At 42.4% G+C, this 11,000-nt stretch overlaps 1 long non-coding RNA gene across 1 annotated transcript; it reads left to right on the forward strand.

The window, feature by feature from the left end:
• The first annotated feature begins 3,782 nt into the window (after nt 1–3,782).
• Nucleotides 3,783–4,365, forward strand: LOC119282672. The gene is made up of 3 exons (XR_005138826.1): nt 3,783–3,837; nt 4,054–4,102; nt 4,331–4,365. It is a non-coding gene; the product is annotated as an uncharacterized LOC119282672 (long non-coding RNA).
• Nucleotides 4,366–11,000: the final 6,635 nt, after the last annotated feature.

Below are 11,000 nucleotides of genomic sequence, written 5' to 3' on the forward strand. Positions count from 1 at the left end.
ACAGATTATTAACATGATCGAGAATGCACCTCACTGCAGCAAAAATGGTCAACATCTCTTTCATCAGTCGAGTAGTTGCTTGCTAAATTTCTTATTAAGAAGCCAAATGATAACAAATAAAATACTTGCAACTAAATTAGAGATTTAAAAGGAAAGGAGAATGAACATACAAAGTAGTATAGTTCAGAAACAATTAAGTGCGTACTTCCTGTATTAAGTTTGATCCTATGATGATCAATATCACATTGTACACTGCACGAGGGAATCGGTGATTTGTGCAAACCACTTAATAGTTCAGAGCAGTAGGTATTCTAACCACATCTCTAATATGTTAGAACCACAACTAAATCTAGGGTACTGCTCGTAATTAAGGATAATTTCTCTAGGTGCATAGAGAGTGAAGGAGCTCCTTTGGTTGCAGTATGTGTGAATCTTTCTTTGCTGAGATCATGTGTATCCAAATAATTTCCAACTCCCAAACATTTGCTCGGTGACGGACTAAAAAATGTTTGCAGTTATAAGACATAAATATTTGTTACATTATCATGTAAAAAGCTACATTGCAAACCTATCTTCTTCATATTCAGACAGTAAATAAACGAAACATTGGAGTTGACGGCTATCTAGAAACATACTCCCTCTCTAAACAAATATAAGACCTATTAGATCACTAAGAAAATGAATACTTGATCACTCCCAACTGATATTTCCTTTGAGCTTGATGTTTGTGCGATTCTGGTCCCAACTTGAATTGTTGTTTTTGTGTTGAAATATGAAAGCTCTACCGAAAGCACAACAGACCAAGTAAATGGTGGTAATACTATTACTCGTTCAAAAAATCCTCCTATAACTAAAATATTTATCTTAGACCCATCAAGCAAACTATGTGTCATGTGTCTTTCATAAAAAAGAAATCCAAAGAAATATTGTAGATCAAGTAAGATAATCTATACAATCTCACATCAAGGAAAGCATCCCTCCTTTCATATGGTCGGCCACTTTTATTTCAGGTATAACCGGGAAATTGATCGTAGTTGTCTGATGCTCATAATTCAATTCATTTTTTATCTGCAAGGATGTATAAAAGGCTCTTCATTAGGCTAGTAGCAAAACTTGCAGATCAGGTAAGACTACATCATGCCATTAGGAAGAGGTACGTGCATACATGCAGGACTATGACTTTGCATATCTATGTGGCATCACAGAATGAATTCATTATCCATCTGCTAGACATTTTGACAAGAGCCAATGTAATTAGGACGTGCTAGGCGAGCAAACCTGGAGCTTGAGTCCATCATTAGGGCGACCCTGTTTAAGTTTCAGGCCAGTTAATCCCCAAGCTCGTTTTATAACCTGCTGTCTCTTCCTTCCCTATTGAATCAACCGATCCATGGCCTCGCTCTGCTGTCTAGTCTGTTTTGGTATAGATTCACAGAAGACACTAATCAAACATCACGACAGCATACTGTTTGGAATTCAGAAATCCATTCAAGTCATGCACTGCAAAGGATGATTCATCAGTATATCGGATAAATCACCAAGAATGATTACCAACTGATTACCAACTCAAGCAGCATGTTCTAGAAAAAAATTCATCAGTGATTTTTCCAGCGCTTTTGGCTTTATTTTACGTTTTGCTGTTTATCTAATAGCAATGCCTATCTCAAATCAGCCAATACAATCTGCTGATTATTTTTGCATATCTTTCTGCTATCTTTCAGGAGGATTGGCTACTACATACGATTTGTGGAACTCCCAATTATGTTGCTCCCGAGGTTCTTAATTTGCATCCATGCCTTGAATTAGCTATGTACTTATTTTCACCCAAGTGAATATTTTGTTCAATTTTTCAGTAGTTTCTTCGATGTACAAGTTAAAAATAACAAGGGTTCTGATGGTGCCAAGGCGGATCCGTGGTCATGTAGGATGATTTTTTTGTCGTCATTCTGTTCGAAGATTAAAATCTCATGCCGCTTTACAAGACGGTGAATAACTTGTACTACGTTTCTTTTGCCAAATGTAAGTTCCTTTTTTGCGCGAAAAATAAGTAAGTGCCTGAAAGATAACCTTGTGTGCTAATTACATGCCTTGCTCCAGTAACTAACAAGACTGCTCTTAATTTACCAAGATGTCATCTAGAATGTATCCATCTGCTAATGACTTGATGGAGTCATAGAAATGAGCTATTGATCACTTTTTTAGAACAGATGCAACTGCTTGTAATTCTGAATAATTAGCTTTAGTTACTGTTAAAAACAACCTGTGAAAAATTTCTTGACTGGCCCTGCTCACGAGAGCCGAAATCCCTGGGCCCCCGAAATTTCTTGACTGGCCCTGCTCATGAGAGCCGAAATCCCTGGAGGCTGGAGTGGTAGATGATCTCATGCGACAGTGGGTTGAAAGTGAGCTAGACGCTCATGCCGCCGGTTTCGAACGCGTGCTGCCGGTCGGCTCCTTGTGTCCTCCAGTGAATGCGATGAGCGGATACTCATCTATAGCTATATGTCGAACAACAGCATGGATCTCTGCTTATACTTCTATATTTTTTCTTGCCTATGCTCAGAATTTGGATCACAATAGTAAAAGGTTCTCTTCTATAATTGTTGGTTGTTGTTGTTCTGTGCTCCAACACATACGAGCAGCTCATTGTTGCACGGAGATAAGTTTCATGCACATAATTAAAGTTCCGGATAACCGAAGTACAAATCTGTAAATACCTTTAGAGAAAGCTTGTATGCTTGACATGCTTGACCATGTAAAAGCTCATGCATGAGTAATTATATCGTCAGGTTATTCTTTTTATCTGCAAGGTGAGCTTCAAAATTCTGTAAACTAGCATTTCCAATAGTTCAGAGCTGCCACTTTACTTTCAGTATTTAGGTGGATGATCTCTGCTTAAATTCCTAATACAAGTAATGCACTCCGGCAAGTTCTATTTATTTGTGTCCTTACTGCCAATAGATGTAATTTTATCGCGAGCACCCAAGTACAGCAGCACTATTGTCGTTCATTATTGTTGCCTTATGCCCTAGAGAGAAAATAATTAGCATTTACCTCTGTGTACCGGACTGTAGTTGTACCATATGCCTATTGTATCATTTTCATCCTTGATAGATGCAGCGAGTAAATTGTCACTGAAAACTGTTGTGGTTGCAGCGTTTGTTTTGTTAATTCTGCATTCCTTCCTTTATGAGAAAAGTGTTACTTCTGCGTTAGTTATATGTTATGTTTCTCTATTTTTGTAAAAATATTCATACGTGTGTTTGAATTGTTTTTAGTAGCTGTCTTTATTACTCTCTCTGATTGAAACAAAAAATCGGAGGCTGCCTACAGCAAGTCCGTTTGTCATCAGCGCCTTTCTTTGCTTGGTAGTTCCACATCCAATCTTTCAAGCTACATCCATATGTAAGAAAGTTACAATTAATCCAGTACTAATAGTTTTGTACATACGTATATGCGCACTCACCCCTTCTATATACATATGATTCAGGAGCATCTTTTACTAGCATTTTGTTTCATTGCCCCATGCAAAATGTATGCAAGTGATGTCTATTGTTTTTTTTCCTTTGTCTAAATATACTACAGAAGCATGTCTTGAATAAAAGCTGGTTGGCGTCGTCGCAATTGCCAAATGTGTGTGGACGTATTTTTCATCTTCCACATGTTCTCTGTCGAGAGCAATGAGCATAGTTTTCACTGCGAAAAGCAACCCTGAATTAGTTTTCAAAATTATATTTCATGGCTTTCAAAGTTTTAATATGATTGTTGTTGCTAACGGCCATGTCGCAAACGTCGGCCGGTGCACACCATGTTGCGTGCTGTTCTGCGATTTCTGAGGTACTCTCTCTCTCTCTCTCTCTCAAAATGGTAAAAAAACTCATACTAAACGGGAGGGTCTACAATTTTACTAGCTGACATGAGTTACCACTGTATTTTTCTTCTTCTAATTACAACATGTAGAAATGTGTGTTAAGAGTTCAATCATATACAAAGATGCCTATATGTTGTTTGTGGTTTTACCTCCATAAAACTAAAATGGTTCTCTCCTAACAGAGAGGCAGTGGATATGTGCTTCTCAATCAAGGAGCTTTTGTCAAACCGGGTATGCAACCATGCACGTTGTAGTTCATACTATATGGAATTTACTTTCAGTAGGAATGTGCGTATGTTGCTCCGGTGATAGTAAGCATTTGCATTGTTTCAATACATATCACAAGTCCTATTTTACAGATATAAGTTGCATCATAATAATCTTCACATTTTAGTTGCATCATAATAATCTTCTTCTTCTAGTCTTCTTCTTCTAACTTTCTTCTTTCCCATTTTGTAGATTTGCTTCAGATCACGGAAGCTTGGGTTGATGGAGTGCTTGTCTTTAGTTTTTGTTTTGACTTTGTGAAACTTGCTACCTATGATGAAACTGTGTAACATTGATGAAACTATGTATATGTATGGATGAAACTTGCTACAATTGGTAACATGTGTTGGATATGTGTTCGATATATATGTGTTCATGACTATTGGTAATATGTGTTGAATATGTTATATTGGTCACATAAATATATTTGTGTTTGATTTTCTATGAAAATGAAATGATATAAGAAAAAACAAAATTAAATGGGGCAATATAGGCACTTTGCCATCTGCTGGCAGATGGCAAAGAGCTTTGCCATCAGCTGACAGATGGCAAAGAGGCCACGTGTCATCTACATGTAAAATTTGGGCTGGCCTATTTGGGCCCTTTGCCATCTGCTGGCAGACGACAAAGCATGTAGCCTTTGCCATCTGCTGGCAGACGACAAAGAGCCTAAAGCCTTTGCCATCTGCTGGCAGACGGCAAAGTATGCCGTTAGCCTTCTACCGGGGCTAACCCCATTAAGAGGCTTTGCCATCTGCCAGCTGATGGCAAAGGCACAGGCTCTTTGCCATCAGCCAGCAGATGGCAAAGAAGCGTTTGCCGGCAGGTTTTCAGACAAACTGTTTGCCATCTGCTGGCAGATGGCAAAGCCTTTGCCATCCGTCGACCATGCCTTTGCCATCTGCCATGGCCAGGATAGTTGTCGTCATTCTCTTCTTCTTCTTCATTCTCTTCCATTAGGACCCCTCTTTCTCCGTGCTTGGTCCAACAGTTATAGTCGGACATGAAACCGGACTCAAATAGGTGGATGTGAATGGTTCTTGAGTTAGAGTAATTTCGATCATTCTTACAGTTAGCACATGGGCAACACATAAAACCATCCGCCCGCTTGTTTGCCTCAGTCGCAATCAGAAAAGTATGCACGCCATTAATGAACTTGGGAGAGCATCGGTCATCGTACATCCATTGCTGACTCATCTTCATTACACAACACCGAAAAGACCAAATTAATACAAGTTCATACACACCCACTAGTAGAAAAAGGGTCAAATGTGAGACACATTAGTCCCGGTTTGTAACAGAACCGGCACTAATGTGTCCATTAGTGACGGTTCCAACGGCTAGGCGGGAGGAGCTCTTTAGTACCGGTTCGTGGCAAACCTTTAGCACCGGTTCGTGCCACGAACCGGTACTAAAGAAAGTGGTGGCAGGATGTTGTCAGAGTGGGGCCCTTCCAGCACCTTTAGTACCGGTTCGTGGCACGAACCGGTACTAAAGGTCGTCCTATATAAACCCTTCGTCCACCCGCACTCTGTTCTTCCCCCTTTCCCCTCTCCCTCTCCTCTGTTCTTCCCTTCTTCCTCTCGAGTTCATCACAAAATTTGCCCCAAATTTGTCAAGATTTGCAGGCCCCCATCCATTCAAATGATCACCAAGGTTAGCAACTTTGTCCTTTCATCTCTCATTGCTAGATTAGCTCTTGCATTGGTTTATATAGTGATTAATTGTGGGTTTTAGTAATTTGGGAGGAATTATATGTGGTAGTATTTGATTTATATGCAATTTGAGGTCAAAATAACACTTAGTTTGCATATGTAGGTGTGTTTTACTTAGTGCCTTCTAAATCTCCGTCGTAACCACCGTCGATCGCCCGCACCGTCCCGTCGCCGGCACCACCTTGTGGTGAGCCTCTTGTTCATGAAATTTTATATAAAAAATTGATGTTTGTGTGATTTGGATATATAGTTACTCATATAATTATCTTACCCATACGTTGTTTGTTATACATAGTGCCATGGTTTTGATATCCGTCCCCGTCGGCCCTCGTCCTTGTTATGATTCGGATGTGGTATATTCTCTTTTAAAACTATTTGTTGCATTTCGTGTTTATGACAAATTATGCCCATCAAGTTGACATAGATATTTTTATCTAGGAGGTATGTGAATCGGAAATTCCAACCGACCCTATTGTTGAGAGGTTAAATTTAGTTGAAAGAGAAAACGAGTACTTGAAAGAAAAATTGAAAAGAATTGAGGGAGAGAAGATGGAATTGGAGTTGCATGTTGCCGATGTCGTCGATGATCACAAGATCAAGATGGAGAAAATGCGCTTGAAGATTAGAAAGATTAGAAAATATGCCATCGATAGTGAGGCTTGGTATCATTATGCTGTTGGATCAATTGTTACCTTAGTTGCGATCTTGATCGCATTTGTTGTTGCATTTAAATGCTTTAGCTAGAGACTTATTTGTTTGTTGCATTTAAGTGTTGTATGAACTTTATGTATGAACTTGTATTAATTTGTTCTATTCGGTGTTGTGTAATGAAGATGAGCCGGCAATGGATGTACGATGACCGATGCTCTCCCCAGTTCGTTGAGGGCGTGCATACTTTTCTGCTTGCGGCTGAGGCAAACAAGCGGGCGGATGGTTTTATGCCTTGTCCATGTGCTGGCTGTAAGAATGGTCGCAATTACTCTACGTCAAGAACCATTCACGTCCACCTGTTTGAGTCTGGTTTCATGCCCCACTATAATGTTTGGACCAAGCACGGAGAAAGAGGGGTTATGATGGAAGACAATGAAGAAGAAGAGGACGACGACAGCTATATCCTGGCCATGGGTTCCTTGAATACGATGATACAACAATGGGGGAAGAAGCTGAGCCGGTAATGCGGGAAGAAGCTGAGCCGGCAATGCGGGAAGAAGCTGAAGAAGAGGCATCAGATGAGCCCATTGATGATCTAGGTCGGGCCATTGCCGATGCAAAGAGAAACTGCGCAAGTGATTTGGAGAAGAAGAAGTTGCAGCGCATGTTAGAGGATCACAAAAAATTGTTGTACCCGAATTGCGTAGGTGACAAGAAAAAGTTGGGCACCACACTGGAATTGCTGCAATGGAAGGCAGAGAATGGTGTATCTGACAAGGGATTTGGAAAGTTGCTGGTAATGATAAAGGATATGCTTCCAAAGGACAACGAATTGCCCGAGAGTACGTACGAAGCAAAGAAGGCTGTCTGCCCTCTAGGGTTAGAGGTGCAGAAGATACATGCATGCCCTAATGATTGCATCCTCTACCGCGGTGAGTACGAGGATTTGAACGCTTGCCCGGTATGTGGTGCATTGCGCTATAAGATCAGCCGCGATGACCGTGGTGATGTCGAGGGCGAGCACCCCAGGAAGAAGATTCCTACCAAGGTGATGTGGTATTCTTCTATAATACCATGGTTGAAACGTTTGTTCCAAAACAAAGAGCATGCCAAGGCGATGCGATGGCACGGAGAAGACCGTAAGAAAGACGGAAAGTTGAGAGTACCCGCTGACGGGTCGCAGTGGAGAAAAATCGAAAGAAAGTACGGGAAGGAGTTTGCAGATGACGCAAGGAGCGTATGGTTTGGTCTAAGCGCAGATGGCATTAATCCTTTTGGGGAGCAGAGCAGCAACCATAGCACCTGGCATGCGACTCTATGTTTGTATAACCTTCCTCCTTGGTTGTGCATGAAGCGGAAGTTCATTATGATGCCAGTGCTCATCCAAGGCCCTAAGCAACCCGGCAACGACATTGATGTGTACCTAAGGCCATTAGTTGAAGAACTCTTACAACTGTGGAATGGAACAGGTGTACGTGCGTGGGATGAGCACATGAGGGAAGAATTTGACATAAAGGCGTTGCTGTTCGTGACCATCAATGATTGGCCTGCTCTCAGTAACCTTTCAGGACAGACAAATAAGGGATACCGCGGATGCACGCATTGTTTGGATGATACCGACAGTATATATTTGAATAGTTGTAATAAGAATGTGTACCTGGGACATCATCGATTTCTTCCGAGCAGGCATCCCGTAAGAAAGAAAGGCAAGCATTTCAAAGGTGAGGCGGATCACCGGACGAAGCCTCGCCACCGTACTGGTGCTGATGTAGATGATATGGTCAAGGATTTGAAGGTGATATTTGGAAAGGGTCCTGGCGGACAACCTGTTCCGAAGGACGCTGACGGACACGCACCCATGTGGAAGAAGAAATCTATATTTTGGGACCTGCCATATTGGAAAGACCTAGAGGTCCGCTCTGCAATCGACGTGATGCACATGACGAAGAATCTTTGCGTGACCCTGCTTGGCTTCTTGGGCGTGTATGGGAAGACAAAAGATACACCTGAGGCACGGGAGGACCAGCAACGTATGCACGGAGAAGACGGCATACATCAGGGTCATGCAAGCTACGCTCTTACCAAAGAAGAGAAGGAAATCTTCTTTGAATGCCTGCTCAGTATTAAGGTACCGTCTGGCTTCTCGTCGAATATAAAGGGAATAATAAACATGGCAGAGAAAAAGTTCCAGAACCTAAAGTCTCATGACTGCCACGTGATTATGACGCAACTGCTTCCGGTTGCATCGAGGGGGCTTCTACCGGAAAACGTTCGATTACCATTGTGAAGCTATGTGCATTTCTCAATGCAATCTCTCAGAAGGTAATCGATCCAGAAATCATACCAAGGTTACAGAATGATTTGGTGCAATGTCTTGTCAGTTTCAAGTTGGTGTTCCCACCATCCTTCTTCAACATCATGACGCACGTCCTAGTTCACCTATGCGAAGAGATTAACATTTTGGGTCCTGTATTTCTACACAATATGTTCCCCTTTGAGAGGTTCATGGAAGTCTTAAAGAAATATGTTCATAACCGTGCTAGGACAGAAGGAAGCATCTCCAAGGGCCATCAAAATGAGGAGGTCATTGAGTTTTGTATTGACTTTATTCCTGACCTTAAGCCGATTGGTGTTCCTGAATCGCGGCATAAGGGCAGACTGGATGGAAAAGGCACGCTAGGAGGGGAACAAATAATATGTATGGACGGACATTCTCTCACTGAAGCACACTACACAGTTCTACAGAATTCCGCCTTGGTGGCTCCGTATATGGATGAACACAAGAATTTGCTACGCTCCAAACACCCGGAGCGGTCTGATGACTGGATTACACGTGAACAAACCAGGAGTTTCGCCAGCTGGTTGCAGGCACGTACCATGCATGACACCTCTATTGAAGATGACATGTACTTGCTGTCCCAGTTACCATCTTCGAATATAATGACTTTCAAAGGGTACGAGATAAATGGTAATACATTTTACATCACCCAAGATAAGAAGAGCACCAACCAAAACAGTGGTGTCCGCTTTGATGCAGAAACCAAGACGGGAAAGGAAATATATTATGGTTATATACAGGACATATGGGAACTTGACTATCGACGTGGTTTAAAGGTCCCTTTGTTTCGGTGCAAATGGGTCAATATGACACGAGGCGGGGTAATGGAAGACCCGCAGTACGGAATGACAACAATGGATCTCAACAATCTTGCGTATGCAGATGAACCATTCGTCCTAGCCAATGATGTGGCACATGTTTTCTATGTGAAGGACATGTCTACCAAGCCAAGAAAAAGAAAAGATAAGGAAGCGAATGCATCGTACGATGAGCCAAAGCGGCACATAGTTCTTTCTGGGAAGAGAAACATCGTGGGAGTGGATGACAAGACAGACAAGTCAGAAGATTATGAAAAGTTTGATGAAATTGCTCCATTCATAGTGAATATTGACCCGAGCATCCCGTTAAATGATGAAGATTTTCCATGGTTACGGCGCAAAGGGACACACGCGAAGAAAAAGTTTCACACCCAAGATCTGGGATGTGATCGGCTTCACTATCATCACTTTCTTCTGTGTTTCACACCCAGAGGGGAATCTCTGTAATAGTTAGGGTAGTTATGTGTTTTGGCATTTGAAACGCGAAGAAATTTTATGTGCAAACAAATTCTTTCATGCCTTTACTGATTTCTAAAGTTAAATTATTCACAAACTAGTGATTCACACTAATTTCAAATAATTCAAAATTTAAACTATTCAAATTTGAAAACTACTGGCACTAACAGAAAGTTTGTAATTTTTTGTACCTAAAGCAAAAATATTCACAAAGAAACTCTAAATACACAAAAAAAACACAAAAATAAATAAAGCAAAAAAATAATAAAAAAAGCCCGCCTACTAGGCCAGAGCGGCCTGCATACGACTAGAAACCCAACCTGTTGTTGGGCCAGGATGCAGGCCCGCAAAGGCCAAGTGGGCCCATAGGGCAGCAAAGAACACGTAGGCCCAGTAGGCCTGCTTTGGAGAGGAGCTCGAGAGAGCGACCGCACGGGGTTTATAAACCAGTGCGGTCGCCCCTCGGCTAGCGAGGTGGGACTAAACTTGCCGCACCGCACCTGCGCCAGCGCACCCCTTTAGTACCGGGTCGTGGCACAAACCGGTACTAAAGGGGGGGCCTTTAGTACCGGTTTGTGCCACCACCCGGTACTAAAGGGGGTCGCTTCCCGCCGCTTGGGCTGGCCAAAACTGGCCTTTAGTACCGGTTGGTGGCACAAACCGGTACTAAAGGCCCCTCCTATATAAACAACACTTGCAAAAATTTCAGTTTCTCATCTGGCTTCTTCTCCTCTGCACCGTCGCCCGCCGCCCCCGTACGTCTCCATCCCTCGTCGCCGCCCCCGTCGCCGCCCCGTCCCCGTCGTCGCCGCCCCGTTGTCCCCGTCGTCATCGCCGCCCCGTCCCGGCCCGTCCCGCGTCGTCCCCGTCCCCGTCGTCGGCGC

Source organism: Triticum dicoccoides, chromosome 3B, assembly GCF_002162155.2.
Source record: "Triticum dicoccoides isolate Atlit2015 ecotype Zavitan chromosome 3B, WEW_v2.0, whole genome shotgun sequence".
Lineage (NCBI taxonomy): Eukaryota > Viridiplantae > Streptophyta > Magnoliopsida > Poales > Poaceae > Triticum > Triticum dicoccoides.